Source organism: Amblyomma americanum, chromosome 5 (genome assembly GCF_052857255.1).
Source record: "Amblyomma americanum isolate KBUSLIRL-KWMA chromosome 5, ASM5285725v1, whole genome shotgun sequence".
Taxonomy (NCBI): Eukaryota; Metazoa; Arthropoda; class Arachnida; order Ixodida; family Ixodidae; genus Amblyomma; species Amblyomma americanum.
In genome coordinates, this window is record NC_135501.1 from 85190068 (window position 1) to 85210811 (window position 20744).

Below are 20744 nucleotides of genomic sequence, written 5' to 3' on the forward strand. Positions count from 1 at the left end.
CCGCCTAGACACCGCAGACGTCGATGGTGGTGGTGGTAGTGGTTTTATTAAAATTATAGTAAAAAGGAAGGAAAAGATTTTTGCTAGTCCCGGCATCTGCCATCGATACTGAAGCACCTGAGCTGGAGCAGCGGAAATAAAGGATAGCAGGCAGAATGGCGAAATGAAATGAAAGAGGTGAGGGGACAGGAAGAGAGGATAGGGGTAGAAGTAATATGTACAAACTTTTTACACAATAAGAAACGTGTCCAGGTTGTGCGCGTGATTTGTTCATTTTAGAGGAATTAAATCACACACGCGTACAGCACTGCGTTGGTTACAACGGCAGTGGGGCGTCCAGTATTAATCGTTCAAGGTAGCACTCGCGTAGCGTTCGGTCACTGCGTGTAACTACCTAACGGAGAACAGACAGGACGTCAAGCCCGTGTGTTCGAGGAATGCACAGAGGCTCACCAAAGGTCGCTCACGAGTGCGCGCACTGCCCTGCGGCCACAATAGCGTCTTGATCGAGTCTGGTAGTATTCACTGCGCTCTACAGGCCGCGAGCATACCGCGACGAGCATCGGCGGCTGCGTTTTTATGGAGGAAAAACGCTAAGGCGCCCGTGTGCTGTGCGATGTCAGTGCACGTTAAAGATCCCTAGGGGGTCGAAATTATTCCGGAGCCCTCCACTACGGACCTATTCGTTCCTTTCTTCTTTCACGCGGCCAGGTTCGAACCCGACCGCGGCGGCTGCGTTTTTATGGAGGAAAAACGCTAAGGCGCCCGTGTGCTGTGCGATGTCAGTGCACGTTAAAGATCCCCAGGTGGTCGATATTATTCCGGAGCCCTCCACTACGGTACCTATTCTTCCTTTCTTCTTTCACTCCCTCCTTTATCCCTTCCCTTACGGCGCGGTTCAGGTGTCCAACGATATATGAGACAGATACTGCGCCATTTCCTTTCCCCAAAAACCAATTATTATTATTATTATCCCTCCTTTATCCCTTCCCTTACGGCGCGGTTCAGGTGTCCAACGATATATGAGACAGATACTGCGCCATTTCCTTTCCACCAAATACCAATTATTATTATTATTATTAACGCGGCACAGTGAAGGAGCAGGTGTTCTAGTGTTTCCACTGCACCTCATCCGTCACACACATCACTCGTCGCGATTCCGTGACGCACCCGTCGCTCCCCGGGCCACACGTTCATTCCCGTCGTTCCCCGGACCACAGGATCATTGTACGTTGTGACCGTGCAAGTGCGCGACAGCCGGTGACACTGTCGATGCGCTCACCTCCCGCGATGCGTGGGTCGGGGTGCTGCCTTCGGAGATGGTCGTGGATGGCCGCACGCACGTCCTCCAGCGCAAGGGGCAGATCGCTGGCAGGTAATTGGTGTCCAGCGTTCGCGAGGTCGTCAGCTTCTTCGTTGCCGGCGATGCCGCGGTGACCGGGCACCCACTGTGCACGCACGGCACAACCTCTCTGCGCGAGGCGCTCGATGCGCGAGCGAATTTCTCGCACTAGTGGGGTACCGCGGCCGTTAGATTGCAGGCTGCTGAAGGCGGCGCGGGAGTCGCACAGCAGAGCACTCCTGGACGGCGGAGGGCCGAGGGTGAGCAGCAGGTCCAGCCCGAGCCGGATCCCCATCAACTCCGCCGTGGTGGAGGAGCCCAGGAAGGCTGCGTGTTGCTGGCTGTGCAGTCGCAGGGCGGGGATGTTGGCCGCCGCAGCGAGGGAGCAGCTGTCGCTGGCCACTGAGCCGTCGGTGTACACGAGGAGATGGTCCTGGAGCTCATCGTGTATGACGGCTCTGGCCAGCTGCTGCACAGCAAAGAGGGGTGTGCTCCGCTTTCCCGCAATGGCGACGATCTCTCGCTGTACTTCCGAGGCAGCGGGCCAGGGCGCGCAGGAGCCGTAGGGGGTGGTCCTTGTGTCAATTGCTCATACTCGAGCAGCGCTGCGCCCATTCGTGAGCGCGGGTGAGCGCATACGCTGCCGCAGCGAGCCGCCGTCCGGTGCGCGGTGAAGCCGGTCGATGTGATTCAATGCCCTGCGGGCTGCTTGGAGCTCAAGTAGCCACGCTCCTGCCTCGGCCAACGTTGCGGCGCACCGCGCGTTTTTGGGCAGGCCTAGGCACGCGCGCAGGGACTTGCGGTGCTGAAGCTCGAGTTTCTTCCAGCACGGCTTGCGCACCGTGATGAGCGGCAGCGCATAGAGCACCGCCCCAAAGCTGCGGCATTGTATAGCCGCAGCGCGGCTTGCTGGGAGATTCCCTGGCCTCCAGCGGTGAGCTTGTGCACGGCGGCGGTGATCCTCTTCATCTGCAGACAGGCCTTGGTCGCCGCGGGCCGGAAGGAAAGGCGCCAGTCGATGTCCAGGCCAAGCTACCGCACCGATTTACGCCAAGGAATCGGAGTCCCGTCCAGTGACAGTGGCGCAAGGTGCGCGCGCGAGCGCGAGCGCGAAACGCAGGCCATGACCACCGATTTGTCCGCGCTCAGCGACAGACCAAGGCCGCGCAAGCTGGCATCGATTGCGGTCAGGGTTCCCTGAAGACACCCCCGCACGCGGAACGCCTCGCCCGGTGGTCCCCGGCACCACAGAGCTATGTCGTCTGCATATATGGGCATGTGCACATGGTGTCGGCCGCTCGTGGGGAGGGAGGCCGGCACCACCGACATGGCCACATTAAATAGAAATGGAGATGATAGAGCCCTGCGGCACGCCCATGTCCACCGGGCGAGGCTTGGAGAGCTTACCCCCTACTCGTACGCGCATGGTGCGCCCGCTCAGGAAGCCATGAATGTATCGCGAAAGGCGCCCGCTCACACCAGCCCCCTCAAGCACCGCGAGAATTGGTGCGCGGTGAACGTTGTCATAAGTGCCCGAGACGTCCAGTAGTAGCAGCAGCGCAACCTGGCCTGCCGTCCTGGCATGCTCCAGCGCTGTAAACCCGTCTGCCGCTCGTCAAACAAATCAGCCTCCGCAGCCCGCTCGTTCAGACGCTGCAACGCCATGTGCTCCATGAGCTTGCCTGCCGCCGATGTTAATGCCACCGGCCGTTATCCGCTCACCTCCGTAGGTGAGCGGCCTGCCTTTCGGATGGGACAAACGACCGCGGTTCGCCAATCTTCGGGTAGCTTCCCGCGTTCCCACACCAGGTTGATCTGCTGCAGGAGGATCTGTCGTCTGCGCATCCATTTTTCGCAGCATCTAGTATATCACCCCGTCCGGTCAGGGCGCCGAGCGGCGGCGACATCGCTGCAGCGCATTGTTCAGTTCCGTGAACGGCGCATCACATGGACCTTCCGAGGCGACGGGCGAGGGACTGGCGTCGCTTCTGGTGCTCTCAGGCGCAGCTATGTTAGCGGCGTTTGCGGGGCTGGGCGGCGCGAATCGGTCGGAAAACCGCTCTGCCAACACTACAAAGCTGAGCCCGCTGGAGATTACGAGGGCGGCCAGCGGTTGACGGTTTGCCTGTGGTTCGGTGATGCGCCGCAGGGTGTCAAACAACCTCCGCGAGCTGACATCTTCCTCCATCCTTTGGCATAGTGAAGCCCACTGACGGCGGTATAGCTTGTTGGCGTGGCGGCGCGGTGCTGCGTCCAAGCGGTTGTAGACAGTTCAGTCGGCGGCTCTGTCAGTCCGTCGCGCCCGTCGCTCTGCACGATCTCTCTTCTCGCGCAGATTGAGCAGCTTCATATCAGGTGTGGCTGCCCTGCCCTTACTTCTGCTCTTTGGGTGGCTGCGAGAGCGCTTCGGACTAGACTAGAAAAGAAATCTGCGCCAGTGGCCGCCGCCTCGTCGACCGCCCACCTGAACGCACTCCAGTAGGTAATGGAGTAGGAACGTTTGGGGCGCGCCTCCAACGCAGCGGGTTCGATTATGATGGAGTAATGATCTGAGCCCCAGAGAGATGGTGATCGGCTCCATGTCGCCTCGATGCCTCTGGATGCGAAGGCAATGTCGATGCAGGAGCCGGTTGTTCCGCGTCGTCGGAAGGTGGGCTCGCCGGTGTTCAAGGGGGTGAGTCCCTGCTGCGTTGCTGCGTCGTGCAGGTCTTCTCCACGCGCGGAGTGGTGCGCACTGCCCCACGCACTATCGTGGGCGTTAAAATCACCACACAGACGTGGAGCCAGAGCCGGTAATCGGGACGAGTTCTTCCACAGAGCATTAGAGGCGCCGGGCTGCTTCTAGCGATCTCTACGACAGAGAGCGTCAAGAAGCCGTGTTGGCTAGAGATAACTCACGAAAGCGGGCTCGTGGAGTTGGTGAAACAGAAGAACAACTGAAGGCACGTCTGGGGAAGCAACGACACAGGCAAAAAGAGTATCTCAAGTGGAAAATGGCAGCGGATGTTTCCAACGTCTCTGTGCCGAAAACGGTTGCCTTTTGATCCTTATAACCTGACTCAGCTGGATTGAGCCACAACCACATTTTTTTTAATTCGGCGACTTTTTCTGTGGTTATCTAAGAACGCTGTTTTCGTTTAATTTTTCGGCGAAGGTTACTTTCTTGTATCAATTACTTTTTCAGGAGATATAATGTGTTCGTGTTTAGTGAAGAGTCAGTGTGTTGGACCGAGCAGTCCATTGATGGGTAATTAATACAAAAAGGTCCGCACGTACGTTAGTGCGCGTAAAAGAAAATCTGGTACCATTAAAGCAAAGGAGACGTTATATGACGATGAAGCTAGTGAATTTTTATGCCGCAAGTGCATCTGCGGCCAAATAGTGCCATCGCACAAGGTATTTTTCGTTTGCTAAAGTTCGGGTCAAAGGCCCATTTCCCAAGCATTTAACCCTGATTAAGCCGAGCACCAGGCCAGAGAAAGCTTGTACCCATTGTATCACTGGTGGGTGATGAACGGTTTAACGGAACGATTAAACAAAAACCTAAGTGACGTGCTCTCAATGTATGTCGACGTTCAGCGCAGAACTTGGGACGAAGTGCTCCCATACGTCACCTTCGCATAGGATACGGCCGTAGAGGAAACGACAAACATGCCACCGTTCCGTCTCGTTTACTGCCGTGACGTGACCACGATGTTGGTCAACACGTTACCACATGTGAACGACATCGACCCGAATACGGATCTTTACACCTTCCTACACCTCGCTGAAGAGGCTCGTCAACTGGCCAATGTGCGGATTCTCGACCAGCAATGCCGAGATGTCCAACACTATAACCTCCGACGCCGTGATGCTCTGTGCACATCAGGAGACTGTGTGGGGGTTTGGTTTCGCATTCGCCGACGCGGACTCAGCGAAAAGCTCCTCTGCCTGTATTTTAGGCCCTAAAATTGATCAGGTCAACTGGAGACCTCAACTATGACGTCGTTCCAGACGGCTTTCAGAAGTATCGGCGATCCCTGAATCTTGAGGTAGTACACGTTGTCCGTCTCAAGCCTTAATTACTATTAGCGGTAGCGGTAGAGCTGAACTTTCGCGCGCACATCATGCTTCCCCTAGTGAACATTTTTTTAAACACGCAGGCTACGCATCGGGACGATGCTCGCTCTATCCAGGGGGCCAGTATCATTCGAAATGTTCGCTTAGCGCTGACCTGAAGCACGCGCCACCTCAAAAAGAGGAGGAGGAAGAAGAAGCGATCTCGAGCTGTGGTCAAGGCGCTTTTGAAGCCCACCGCTGTCTCTTGTGATTAGAGATCTCCCGCATTCACGCGTAACAATATTTATAAAATGGAGTCGCCCGCATTTGCAATGCACCAAATACAGATACCAGTACGGTATTTGATGATGCAGAAGAAGGTACCTTGGTATCGGTGTTGGTACAACAGATAGCGAAGCCATTTTATAAATCACTATGCGGAAAAGCGGACTCAATGAGCTTTGAAATGAGAACGTGTCACATTTCGAACCGCTTCACCAAATAAAGAAATTTAAAAACGTGGATAACCTTTAATGTTGACGGTCTTAAATCTTGGAATATCAACTTGCTTCCCTCTTCACCCACAATTTAAAATAAAAAGTTGACTGGTTAGGTTTTGTTAATTAAACGTCTATTTATTAAGGTCTCTCGTGTACATAATGACCACCTTTTTCTACAGTCAGGCCGGAATGAAATGAGAACACGCATGCACCGTGCCTTTCTTCCTTGGAGCGAGATATTCATTTACAACAGTTTTAAAAGACTATGTGATTTGGTAGGTCCGTACCTTATAAATATGAATCGGGCTATTTGTGCTACGTTCCCTGCTGTTGAAAGTAACGGGGAAAATATTTTTCGCAGGCGCTTTCGGAGTGTCATTGCAACCTGACTGTTGTCAGCGTTGCAGCACATGATGAAACGGAATTTAATAAAGGTTGCGCTGCGTTATATTGGGATTACATGACAAAACTTCAATCGTTGCGTCGTTACGTGCTTTTGTAACAAACTTTCTTGATTTCTTACTCCTCACCACTTTGCTCGCTTGCCGATAGATGGCGCACGCTAGTCCCACAGCTTAGAGTTAGTGCATGCAGCTAACATTGTGCAATTTAACTTCACAGACCGCACCTAAGTATCTCTCGCAGTTTTCAAAACAAAAACTTGTAAGCGGCTCCTGCCGTTATACCCGGACGCCTAGCGCCGACTAAGCGTGAACACATGAGCTAAAGGCGGAGCACGAAGACAGAAAGACGAAGACAATGAGAGCACGAGCTCGGTGGTCACCGGTTCCAAAATGAGGAGCGCCTCAGGATTTGACGGGGCCAGCCGGCGGAAGACGCTGGTCCGCGAATCATAACTTCGATATTACTTCATGTAATCACGCATTGTAACCTGTTTATACGTAGCCGCTGTCTCTAGTATCAAGGAAACCTTGGAACTGACCTTGTATATCGTGATTAACTGGCGCAGTTCGCTTATGATTCTGTCAGCTGCACATTCATTTTACCATGACTGAGAGACACGCGGCCCAGGATATTTGACGCTCCTGCGCACAGACAACGCTATTACGAGGCGCGCCCGCATTTGCACTCTTTACCTCCCAACTCTTGAAGCCTCGGCATCACGCGAGCGAGAAGCAAGCTGCGAAAATTCCCGCTGCCAAAGTACCACGCTTCGAGAGAGGCCATTTTCGAGAGAGAGAGAGGCGGCCGAACGAAGAAGCTTCATTACATCCGTCCACGCTCTGTACATCCATTGAACCAATGTAAATTCTTGAATAAACGAATGCTGTTTTAAATTCAGTATCCAGTCTGAATGCTGCCACTTAAGTTGCACAAATATGAAGTGCACAGTTATTGCAGGGTCGGCGCAGTAATCTAAGAACATGAACTAATGCACTAGCTGCCAGGCAGAGCACATAATTTCAAGCGGACGCAAACGTCAAATCAAGCCACAGCCGCGACCAAATCTGACATGGAGCGCCCTGCACGGCACCATGAGATCCGCGCAACTGCTGACATTTCTCTGCGCAAGTACTTCGTCGACATTCATGAAGACGGGTCGTAACACATCACCATAGCATAACACACCACGATAACATTACTCACGTATTAAGCCTGTGTATCACTGCCAACTGATCTCAAGAGCAAGCGCTTAGCTTCGTCGCACTTATTTGAAAAATATGCTCTCCAAACCCTGCGCTTTCGTTCCTCGCGTGTACATAAGGCAATCATGAAACATGCACGAAACGAAACTTTGCGTTTACAGCCTTTTTACGAAGCAGCGGCACTGTAAGTTCACACGACAGGATACTTGCGGCGCTAGCTGTCCACTGAGATTAAAGTGAGATACGGCAGCGCGTTAACGATGGCTGAGAGCGTTGGGAGGGACACAGTTGAGCCTACTCTGCCCTCAGGAGTAGCGCGGATGTTATCTTTTCAGGTATCTAAGGGCCACATCAGAATCAAGCTGCACGCGGTTTTGCGCTAAATTTAAGTCGCGGTCGGTTGCTTGCATATAAGGTTTGCGCACGTGTGTAAATCAGAACCACTCCCACAATACATCTCTTGAGTTCTACTGTGCCGTGCATCAATACAGCGAAGTCGAGAAGTGTGTTCTGTTCAGACCTGGTGTCTAACCAACACCAAATCCAGTCATTGTGCCCGGAACCGGAACGATTCAATTAAACCGTTTCGAACCGGTCCGAGAGTGGCATAAGCCGCGTTTTTCTTCCAAAATGCATATTACACTTTTCTTTTTACCCATAATGTGATGTGCTGCCTCGTATGGTCAGCCACCGAAAGCAGTCTGCGCTATGCAAGGTGAAATTGGCACCCAGTCTACGAGGCAACAATGAAACCTAAGTGGCGCTTCTGTAATATGCCTTTGGCGATTATTAAGCGTTGCACGCTAGCCAAGCTGACGTGAAATCTTGATTATTATTGGTATCCAACTTTCAAATGTTGGCAGATAGTTTTATTCGACTTGTTAGCACAGTTCTATGACACTAAGCACCGAAAGAGAGTAGCTTCCCTTCGCTTCTGACAAGTCGGATAATCATGTACAATATATGTGGAACAACCCAAGTTTGCGGAAAAATAAATTTAGGAATCATTCGTTCTCTCAGAAAGCCAATAGAAAATAAGACCCAGCACGATGGCTAGATCAGTGGCTGTGGCACTCGGCTACTGAACCGAAGGTTACAGGTTCGATCCCGGCCACGAAATGGAAAATTACAAGTATGGTCTTCGAAGTCCGCGCACGTTAGAGAAACCTAGTGGCAGCTACCACGGAACACATAATGTCTTTAAAGCGTCTGGAAACAACTACAAGCCGACTATACACGTTTAGTGCTAAATATAAACGTGTGAAATACGTCTATGGTGCGGCATGTATTGAAAAAATTTCTGAAACATCTTGCTCAAGATCACGATTAGAACTCATGTTTAAGTTGGAGGAAGAGATTGAAACACAGCAGCCATCAAGTTGCGAGTGATCGTCTGCCACATCGTCTGCTGTGCATGCGCAAGCGCGCCGAGACGGCGGCCAAGGAATGAAGGGGGGGGGCGGCAGAGGGAAGCGGCTTCAGAAAATATGACGTAAGCGCCTCTCTTCTGTTCTCTCCTTCCTCTATGTCTTCGAAGGACTTGATAGAGAAACTATCCAAGTCCAACGTACGCACAACGTACGCGTCAGCGTGGGCAAGGACAGCCGCTGACGGGAATCATTAACGCTGTCACGTCACGCCCTTAAAGGCGCGGCTAAACTGTCGCCCAAATTTTCGCCCGTTTGTTGCTTGTTCTTGTGCAGCTTGCCACTTAAATCGAGAACGTCTATTGCGACATCAGAGCAATTGCCCCATCCGGTTTAAGATGCATGGGTATAATTGTTCGGGAGGCACATACCCCAGTCGCCTGCGCGAATCGCACTGCTTCACTTGGGCTCACTGTCTGCTTGCACGAGCTTCGCCGCAAGGTGCGTCGTTACATCGCTGCCGGATGAGTTGTTTCCATGGTGAAAGAATATATCATATTCATACAACGCGGTTTCTGCACGTCGGACCCTGCGGTGCACTCAGAGATTGAAGAAATTCGCTTTCTTTTTGCAGACCAGCTCCTCATTGGCTAATTTTCCTCTGTTTTTTCTCGTTCATAACAACGCTTCGACAGAGCATAGCTAATGTCATAACTACAACTCGCCCAATGGGCTGGACGCAGTCGCTGGGAACCACACCGTGTAGGCTTTAACGCGGGTTAGTAACCCTTAAAGAAGACTGGCGCTCGTTCTGAACCCTAGCAAGACACTCTGAGTATTCGATCTTGTTGCTTTCCTCGAGCCACAAGCGACGCGCATACTGAATTAGGTGATGAACTTTGTTCACTGTTAGCATTGCTGTTATCCAATACTTAAAGGCGCCTATACGCACAGAAAATTTGCTCTGGGGATTTCACGTAATTTTCCCCCTTTTTCTGTATCTTTTTCTTCTAGAAGCACAACAGACAAAATGTTGTTTTCAATCAAAAATCAGGTTTCCCAGAAAGACAGCTCAATTCAGAACGACGCTTTTCTCTCATCAAATGTGTCTTGAAACACATTGTGATGACCCCCATAATGCGCAGGTCCACACGGGACGGAGAGGCAAAGAGACACCGTATGGCTCAGTTTAAACAAACAGGTATATTCAATAATTACACATGATTAAGATTATACATCAGAGGCTGGGGCGTCCGAGCTTACGTGCTGACGACTTCATGGGGGCGATGGAGTGGCTCCGGAGTTGGGCTCGAGCGGTTGCTGGCAGAAGCTGCACGCCGTCGGGCTTCGGCGCTGAAGGCCCTCTTGGCGAACGATGTCGTCCTGAGCGTGTATGCAGTAGAATTTCAATAGTCGTCCGTTTCTTCGAGGATGGTTCACAAACCCTTCCTCTAGTGTCGTTCGGCTTGGAAGATGAACAGGAGGCGAGCTTGTAGATGATGACAGCAGAGCATAATTTTACAACATACATATACAGAGAGTTAAACTGGAAAAAGCAGAACTGAATTTACAAAAGAACAAACTTTGCACTACTTTACTCATCGACCGGGCAGGTTAGTGCCTAAGTAGCATCACATTACATGCTAAGCATGGAGCCCCAGCTCAGACTGGACTGCATCCGTTTACATGTGCTTTTAAGCACTTGATTAACAAAGGACTAAGGGCGGTCATTTCCAGTGGCCCGCCCAAAGCATCAATTCTCCAATCCAAAATAACATGCGAGATGGGGACCACCCCTTGGGTTGGGCTTAGCCTCGAACCCAGAGTCTGTTAACAATACAAACTAAATAAACAACAAAAACGCCACCACTCTCTCTCAAGTGAGAGTATACACAGGCTCTCTCTTCGGAGCTAATTCCCTAGCGCCTGTCTTTCCACATTCTTGGCGAGTACTGCCTGTCCGCCATGACAGGTGTCCGTCACGGCCCTTCTGGGAATGCGCTTTTGTTCACGAGGCACGGCGGGAAGCTGTGGGTGCCTTCCCGACGATAGCCCACGTCGAAAGGGGAAGGAGGGAAAGAATGTTGTCTTCGCGGTAGCGCATAGCGTCGGCTGTGGTACGGCGCGCTCTGGCCCGCTGACAGCTCCCTTGTCCTGGAATGTGCCCGGAAATTGGGGAGGATAAAGCCTGTTTCCCCGGGGCGGCGGCGGGTCCGGTTGTTCTGGTCGTCACTCAAAGAGCATGGCTGGGTAATTGATGATGCCGCTGTCACGGGTCTCCGTCCACGCCGCGCCGTCGAACGTGGATCCTCGTAGCACACACGGAATGTCACACTCGCTCACCCTCCAGAAGAATGTTCTCCGAACATTTGAGTCCACGCAGCTCCCCTTGTCTTTCTGAATCGCCTCGCACAGTGCGTCCGACAAAACACTTTTCGCTGCACTCAACACCACTGCACAACACCATATGCCTCCGCTGTCAATACTGGCGTCTCCAGGGGCAGCACTGATCTTCTTTTACAGATAAACATGAAACTCAGCACCCAAGCCTCTCCTTTCTAGTCCAAACTGGACGAAATAAATTTACCACAGTTACAAAGGAGCTCCCACTTCTAGCACGATCACGGCACAGACAAAAATATAGATAACGAAAGGAAGTAGGGCAGGTTCTGCATGCGCTCCGCATGCTCTCCTGTGAAGGTGTTACTTAATGACAGAAAGGTTTAACTACCAACTCCTATAACTTAACACATAAGCACATAGCAATGTTATGAGCTGCGGCATTACACAATTCTAACCAGTTCACAACTCCGCTCTGTTTACGCCATTAGTCCGACTTAGCTTTCCGATTTCGCAGCGGATATCGGCCTTCATGAGTCATACTAAGTAAGTCTGTGCCCCTTTGTCTGCTTTGGGACTCGCGAGGGCTCGTGGCAGGAGCCTTTCCTGGCGTTATCTGCGCGGCAACCTCGCGCGCTTCTTCTTCTAGCAATGCATGAAGTAAATCCGGTGGCATTCCGGCCGTCACCTCGGGCGCCTGCCGAACAAATGCAGGAGAGGGCGTTTCTTGCGAACTATCTGCGCGCTCCGCTTCACTTCTGTCCCCATCAAAATCCGCGCTTTCCCTTTCCTCATTTCGTGAATACTGAACCGGTGCCGACTTGAGGCGATTTGCGTGTATCCTTATCAAACGCCGGTTCACGTCTCGGACTCTGAAGTTTACCGGAGAAAGCTTCTCGACAACCTCGCACGGTCCTCTCCACTTCGTCTGGAACTTACGAGCTAGCCCAATCTGCCTTTGGCAGTTTTCAATGTACACGCTGTCCCCCACATCAAACGGCGCGTCTCTAGCACTGCGATCGTGCACCTCCTTCCTGCGCTTCGCCGCTTTCTTTAAGGACTCCTTTGCGATGTCCCTCGCCACTTGCAAGCGCGATTCTAGCTCAACCTTATAGTCGTCCAGTGAAGCGTATGGGACACGACGGGGGCCCTCTGGCACTTCACTAGGCTGGTCCGGGTCTCGGCCGTAGAGAAGAAAGAATGGCGATTCGCCCGTGCTCTCGTGTGCTGCGGAATTGTAGGCAAACATTGCATACGGGAGCCACAAGTCCCAGTCCCGCTGGTCGCGCGAAACAAAATGCGACAGGAACCCGGCCACGGTTTGGTTCAGTCGCTCCACCGCGCCGTTGCAAGCCGGATGGTACGGTGTTGTCTGCTTCTTAGCGATCTTAAGCAGCTCGCAAACTCTCCTCATTAGCTGCGACACGAAGTTCGTTCCCCGATCTGTCAAGAGTTGCCTCGGGGGTCCATGTCGGAGCACGATCTGTTCGACAAATGCTCTTGCAACCGTGTCTGCCTTCTGATCTGGGAGTGCTACCGCTTCCGCGTATTTTGAAAGGTGATCGACAAATACTAAAATGTACTTGCTTCCGGAAGTGGTCGTGGGCAATGGGCCCATTATGTCCATACCTGTCCGCTCGAAGGAAGCCGAAACCTCAGAGAACGGCTGAATTGGAGCTGGTCTTCGTCCCTTGGGTGTTTTTCTTTCGAGACAGGAATGACACTTCGCACAGTAGTCTCTAACATCCTGTCGCATGCCACTCCAAAAGTACAAACGCTCCACACGCCTGCGTGTCTTTGCTACGCCAAAATGACCGGCGCATGGCGCATCGTGAAACTCGCGAAGAACCCTTTCTGTCCACGACCGAGGTATGACGACTCTCTCCCAAGCGGTTTTCTCTGGTCTCCCTTTCCTGGTTGGCCTCGTGCGCCGACACAGGGTGCCGTCTTTGTCAATGAAATAACCTAGCTGTTCGGGGTGAGACGGTGCGCCCTCTAAGCTTTCGATTATTCGCTTCAGGTCAGGATCTTTGCACTGCTCTGTGCGTAATTCGGCGGGGTCGACTACGGGGACAAACTCATCTATAGCTGCCACGGCAGCTGTGCGGCTGAGTGCATCAGCATTCAGATGTGTCTTTCCTGACTTGTGCTCAACTTCAAAGCAGTATTCCTGCAGGTGTAGATTCCATCTAGCGAGTCGCGAGCTAGGGTCCCTGACACTCATCACCCATTTCAGAGGATGGCAGTCTGTGACTAGCTTGAATTTGCGGCCGTAAAGGTAGCATCTGAAGTGCTTTACTGCCCAGACAACGGCGAGGCACTCCCTTTCCGTAGCTCCGTACTTTTGCTCTGTGGGGCTCAGCTGTCGGCTAGCAAAAGCAACGGGATGTTCTTTGCCCTCGATAACCTGAGATAGCACGGCACCAACTGCGAACTTTGACGCATCTGTGGCCATAACGAAGGGCAAATTAAAATCCGGGTGGCGCAACAGCGGTGCACTCATTAGCTTCCTTTTCAGGGCCCCAAAAGAATTCTCCGCGTTTTCGTCCCAGCGAAAGGCGACATTTTTGGCTGTTAAGGCGGTGAGCGGCTTAGCGAGCTTGGCGAACTCCTCTATGTGCCTTCGGTAGTAACCGATCAGGCCGAGAAACTGCCGGACCTGGCGGACGCTAGTCGGGGATGGAAAATCCGAGACACACCTTAGTTTCTCAGGGTCCGGTCGCACTCCGTCAGCTGAAACAACGTGCCCGAGGTACTTCACCTCGTTTTTGAGGAATTGGCACTTAGAGGGCTTCAGCTTGAGACCCGCTCCTCTTAGTCGCACCAAAACCTGCTCAATATCGCGCAAATGGTTCTCAAAACTGTCACTGTATATGATAATGTCATCCATATACACGAAGCACAGCCTCCCCAGAAGACCTGCTAGGATAACATCAGCGGTTCTCTGCCAGACAGCAGGGCTGTTGGCCAGACCCATCGGCATTCTTTTCCATTCATAGTGCCCTGAGGGCGTGTTGAATGCCGTTTTCTCGGCATCTGCCGGATCCATTGCTATCTGCCAGAATCCCGCCGCCATGTCCACTACCGTGAAGTACCTGGCAGAGCCCAGCTGAGAAAGCGTCTCCTGTATATTGGGGATGGGGTATGGATCGATGCGAGTTACGGCATTTAGTTTGCGGTAGTCCACTACCAATCGATACGAGCCATCTGGCTTTTCCACCAATAGTGCTGGTGCTCCCCAGGGTGACTTTGAGTGTTCGACAATGCCGCGATCAATCAGGTCCTGCACCTGCCGCTCCATCTCCTCACGTTGGGAGTAAGGAATCCTGTACGCACGCTGGTAAACGGGCGATGAGGTGCCGGTTTCTATCCTGTGCTTTATAACGCCACAGCAGCCCAAATCCAGGTTGGACGCGGCGAATACCTCCGAGTAGTCGTTCAGCAAACCAGCCAGAGCCTCCCTCTCCCTGGATTTTACGTGAGAAAGATCGAACGACACCTTTGGAGCAGCCGAAGGACTAGCATGCTCTACAGTTGCGAGTACCCTATCAGTGGGCTCACGTTTCTCTATCGCAGAGGTGAAGAAAGCCAATGTTTTGTTCTTGGGAAGGCTCAGTGGCTGCTGGCTACAGTTAACCACCCGTAGGGGCACTCTGTGGGCGTCATTAACTGTCACGAGGCACGCGGCTGCCTTCAGGCCATTGCTGAAAGAGTCGACCGGTTCAAGCACTCCCACGGCGCCGCTCTCTACATCTGAAGGCACAAACGCGTACAAAATGTGCTCCGACCAAGGAAGGACGACCGCCTCATCGACCAGCCTGACGGCAACACGCGAATATACCTTCTCCAATGATCCCACTGTTTGACGGGTGTCAATATCGGTAATGCGAATCTCAGCCCCTCTCCTGTTCAAAAACGGAACTTTTGATCCGCCCGCATTAACCTCTTCCTCAGAGAATGAGACTACTACCTTCCCTTTTCTCAAAAAATCCTGCCCTAATATACCTGACACTCCGTTTGGCAGAGACACCGTGTCCGGGCATACGTAGCAGGGGTGCTCCAATGCAATTCCGCCGAGAGAGAAGTGTAACCGGTAGAGTCCACTTATGCCAAGAGGATCCCCCGTTATGCCTACAAATTTGGTTGCCATACCACCAGACGCTTCCAACACCTCGCGGTCCCCCTTCCTTCGAAGCGTGTTAAAACTGCTCTCCTTAAGCAATGTCACCTTTGACCCCGTATCTATCACCAATTCCATGCAACAACCATTTAACTTGCAACGCACAACAGGGCATGCCTCGTCGGCCACACAAACTACCACCACCTCATCATCCACTGCTCCCTCCCCACGCTCCTCAGGCTGGGGAGGACTAACTAGTTTTTTGTCTCGGTATCTGGAGCCCCGCTGTAGGCTTGCTTAGGGCGTGTCTCGCCTGCTTCTCTTTGTGGCTCCCCACGGCGCACGTTTTGGCAGAACCTGGCGATGTGTCCGCGACCCTGGCAAGCGAAGCATACGATTTCTTTAAAATCTCGCATACCGCGCCTGTAGCTTTGTGGCGGTTTCCGGTTTCCAGCGAATGGGCGCTGTTGAGCGCGCGCTTCAACCTGGCGTTCTACCTGCTGAGACAGCAGCTGTTCCAAGCGATCTAACCGCTCTGTCAAGAGAGCAACCTCAGGGTTGAGCACCGCTCTCTCTATGACGCGTACTCTCGCTGCGGCTGTCGTTAACGCCTCATTTCGTTCCTCATCCAATGCGGCCTCCACGGCTTGGTCGAAATTGCTCGGCTTGCGCGAGAGCACGAACCGGCGCACGGGGTCTTGCAGACCAGCCACGAACAAAGCGGTCATTTCCTCTTTAAGTAGATCCTCCGCGTATTTCTTCCTTAGCTGGTCTCCTTCCTCCTCCCTGCTTAACGTATCGCGTGCTAGGCGCTGAAGCCGCGACGCAAATGTTCGCACGTCCTCCCCTACCATCTGTCCGGCGTCACGGAACCTCTGTACCCGCACGTGACGTGGTTCAGTGTCGAAATGCTCAAACGCGAGCTTCTTAAATTCCGCAAATGATTTTGTGGATTTTACTTTTTCGTCTCGCCATGCAAAATCATGAGCAGCTCCTGCCATCTTACACCTCGCCATTCCCAGCATTTGAGCATCGGACCATCCCCCCATTTTCCCAATCTCTTCTAGCATGGAAAAGAAATCGCAATTTGGAACCCCTGTCTTATCTCCCGTAAACGTCGGAATGACGCTTCCTAATGCCAGCATGCTTGCTCCGAGCGACGGCTGTGGAGTGGGAGCTCCCTCAGATAAAGTCATTTTTTTTTCAAGCCCTCCAGTGCCTCAAGCCTCTCGAATGGGGGTAAAAGTCCCACAAATCAGTCCCGTGATTCCCTTTTGATTACAATTTTGAAGTCATGAATGTCGCAGCATTCAGAGGACATTTGCTTTTGAGACCCCACTTCTGACACCAGTGTGATGACCCCCATAATGCGCAGGTCCACACGGGACGGAGAGGCAAGGAGACACCGTATGGCTCAGTTTAAACAAACAGGTATATTCAATAATTACACATGATTAAGATTATACATCAGAGGCTGGGGCGTCCGAGCTTACGTGCCGACGACTTCATGGGGGCGATGGAGTGGCTCCGGAGTTGGGCTCGAGCGGTTGCTGGCAGAAGCTGCACGCCGTCGGGCTTCGGCGCTGAAGGCCCTCTTGGCGAACGATGTCGTCCTGAGCGTCCCCTTCCGTACTGCTTCTCGATTTTTATATCCTCTTCTCCACACTCCCTAGGGTGAGGACGCCCACGCCGGAGGGGAAGGAGGGGGGGCTAGGGCTTTCACTTGGGCGCACAAACATACCACCGCACTTATTGTCTCGCCCCCCTCACGTGTTGAGTCCGAGGGAAAGAATGTTGTCTTCGCGGTAGCGCATAGCGTCGGCTGTGGTACGGCGCGCTCTGGCCCGCTGACAGTTCCCGCGGGTCACCGGCCTTCATTCTTCATCCATCAACTGACACTCGCTCCTCAAGGTAAGGCGCGCTCTGGATCGCTGACAATTCCCTTGTCCTGGAATGTGCTCGGGAAGGCCGCTGGAACCGCCACGCCAATTGGGGAGGATAAAGCCTGTTTCCCCGCGGCGGCGGCGGCGGGTCCGGTTGGGCTTAAACCCCTTCGTTCTGGTTGTCACTCTCAACGAGCATGGCTGGGTAATTGATGATGCCTGTCATCTGGGTCTCCGTCTACGCCGCGCCGTCGAACGTGGAACCTCGTAGCACACACAAGGAATGTACCTCGTAGCACACAAGGAATGTCACAACATGCTCGGGTTTCGTACCTTGCTGGCCGGTGCCAGGCGAGTTTGCTCTTGCATCGATATCATGCGTAGAATTCAGAGCGTGATCTCGGGGTCTTGAATGACGGTCTCCGGCGGTCTTTTATCCGGCTTCTTCGGTAATTTCGTCGGCCGAAATGTCTTCCCCCATCACTTGCAAGTTCATTCTTGAGTCATGTTCGTCGGCTTATGCCGCTTCGTTGGAGAGAGTCCGTATACGTGGCGCCGCGTCTGTCAGCGGCGCGCAGCGGTTGTGCCGGCTAGGCATAGCGTCTGGCGTACACGCCTAGACCTAGCGAGGCTATGGCGGGGTTGGAGAGCAGAAAGTGCAACATCTATGCGTAGAATGGTGGCACACCTCAAAACTGGGTATCCGTCGATGCCTCTCATCTTCACGAATCTTTTGGTGAACGGTTGTCGATTAAATCCAGTTGAAATCGCTCCGAAATCATTTGCAGAAGATAGAGCCGTGGTGAACGCGTCCGCTCACCTCACCGATCGCAGCGCCCTCCGCAGTATACTATTGGCTCCAATGGTTTCTGTTTAAAAAGCGCTAATGGTGCCCAGTCTTAGTAAAAGGTACGGATGAAATGTGACGATGACGTTTTATGGGTGTTTCCTCTTACTTACTAGCATTCGGACGTTTCTTGCCTTTCGTAGATTTCAAGATGGCGGCCCGAAATCTCAGGTCAGCAAAATGCGACCCCTGATCCGGTGGCCACGCGCGCAGTCGTCTGGTCGGCACTTGCGGCTGGAATACCACGCTGCTGCTGCTTTTGCTGGTAGGAAGAAAGAAAAGGGAAGTGCACGGGCCTGCCTACTGGCTCAAGCCGAGCCACGCTCGCTGCCGCATGCTGAAAGTAGGATTGTTAAAGGATAGGAGAGCAAAGCTAGAAAAAAGGCGAGCGCTAATCTGCTCCGGATCGATCCCGGAGGCAGTGCAATACTGGGCCGACCCGTGCCAGAGTGCTTCATCCCAAGCTCTCGGCCATATTGCAAAAATAATAATAATGTTTTGCCTCTAAGCACCCGCAGCATATATTAAATCAGGTATTTCTGGCAGTGGTGGCGGAGAGGCCGACACGCCGTCTAAACCTGCTTCGAACTTCTTGCAGATGCCGCCTGATCAACTGCTTCGGAGCCCCAACTACAGTGCAGTTCCAGAAGAACCGCAAGTGATTGTCCGTCTGTGTCATCTGCCACATCATTTCCGCTGCGACGGAAGCGCCAGGGTAACCAAAGCCAAGGCATAAAAAGGAACGCCCACAAGCCTGCCGTCATTCTGGCAGCGACGGCGGAGAGCCCGACTGGCCGTCTAAACCTGCTAAGATCGTCTTGTTGGCTGGTTGTTTCCATTTGTGTCTAATGTAGCAAACACTCATGTTAGCCTGCTCTGCCGCTTTTCTGTATTTTTATGTTTGAAATGCTCTTATCGGTTGTCTGTTGCCATTTTACTCTGTACAGATAGGTGTCTTTTAAGTTGCAATGGGCAATCTCGTTGATGCAACCTGTGCGAAATGCATGGGAGACATGTCATCTGAGACATGTAATCTTGTTGTCAATGCTTTAACCTATTCCATTTGGTTCGTTGCTCTGGAGTCTCAGAGAAAACTTTTAAATCGAAAGGCGAGGACTAAAAGAAATTGTAGAAATGTACAAAGTGCCTTAAGTCTGAGCCAAATGTTTCTAACCCCAAAGATGCTGACGATACTTCCGACGTTGCTCTGCGTCTAAAGATGACTAGAAAGCTTGACGAGCTGTTACCCTTGAAAAAGATTAATCATGACGTGGAAGCATCGGACAAGCTAATGTCTGACAAATACGACGCCGTTCTTGGTGACGTAACCAGGCATGAATGCGAGAATAAACGTCTCACCGCTAAGGTTTCAAAACTTGAAAAAACAGTCGGCACTGGTGCCGAACTGCAGTGCACTGCCTCTTCGGCAAATGACATCAAGTATAAGAGCAGAAAATCGAACTTTGAAGTTCATGGACTTAAGCACGTTCAAGACGAATACCTGCTTTCTGAAAATAATGCTATTGCATCCAAACTGAAGCTAGATATTCTGAGTAATCAGTCAGTTTCGGCAATCCACTGGCTGCCAGCGAGAGCGGATAAAATTTCTGCTGTCTTGATACGTTTTGGAAACCAGTCGGTTCGAGATAAGTGGTTAGAGAAAAGGAAAAATTTCCCGCCTCTTATATCTGGCCTCGTGTGGAGGAAAACTGGACGAGCCAAAACACGACTCTACATATAAAGGCTAAGGAATGGGCGACAGCGAATGACTTCCGCTTTGTCTGGCACCGCGGTGGCAAGATCTTTATTAAGAAAGATGAAGGAGACGGTGTTCGCGTGGTAAAGAATGAAGTTGATCTGAACAGTCTGAAATGGCGGGTAAATCAGCATGTTATCAGTTCACCGAGACAAGTGCAGAATGGGTATCGCCTACAGAATTGCTTTACATCGGTTCGCAGCACTGTCTTTTTATTAAATGTTTTCATCTAAAGTGTTAGCCTGTTCTAAGCAAACATAATGAATTATATGTGTTCTTGGGTAGTCTTAATTTTAAATTTAATTACGTCATGTTATCTGAGACATAGCACAACCGCAGTTCTCCCGTTTGAAATTACTTGGCTATAAGTGCTTCAACAAATTCAGGACTACCACTCGCGGTGGTGGTGTTAGGTTACTTGTTCGGAACGATATTATTGTCGACTACATGGAAACATTCTCCTGTGTCACAAATTATTACGAGGTTCTATCTTTTCTCAGGGGCACAAGTGTCTACTCGGTGTTTTATTGTCCACCAGGTGGCAATATCCTACGTTTCCATTGTTTCCTCGAAAATTTCTTCGCATAAGTTTCTCCGCAAAAGTATGACGGCATCTAGAGTGGCGACCTTAACCTTGATCTTCTAGCTGATACTCGCTTAACTCGGGATTTTCATATCTTGCTTCAGTCGCATGGTTGGTAAAGCGTTATCTTGGTCCCAATGCGAATAACCTATGCCGCATCCCCTTGCCTAGATTTGTTTATCACCAATGCTTCAATCGCCATCACAGAGGCTGGCGTTCTTTCCTGCAGCCTGAGCGACCATATGCCCGTTTTCGACTGTCTCAAACGATGCGCCAAAATGAAAGGGCAGTGCCTTTTCTCCACCCAAGTGATTACTCAAAACCGTCTGGGAACGTTTCGCAGTCAGATTCAGTTACTTGA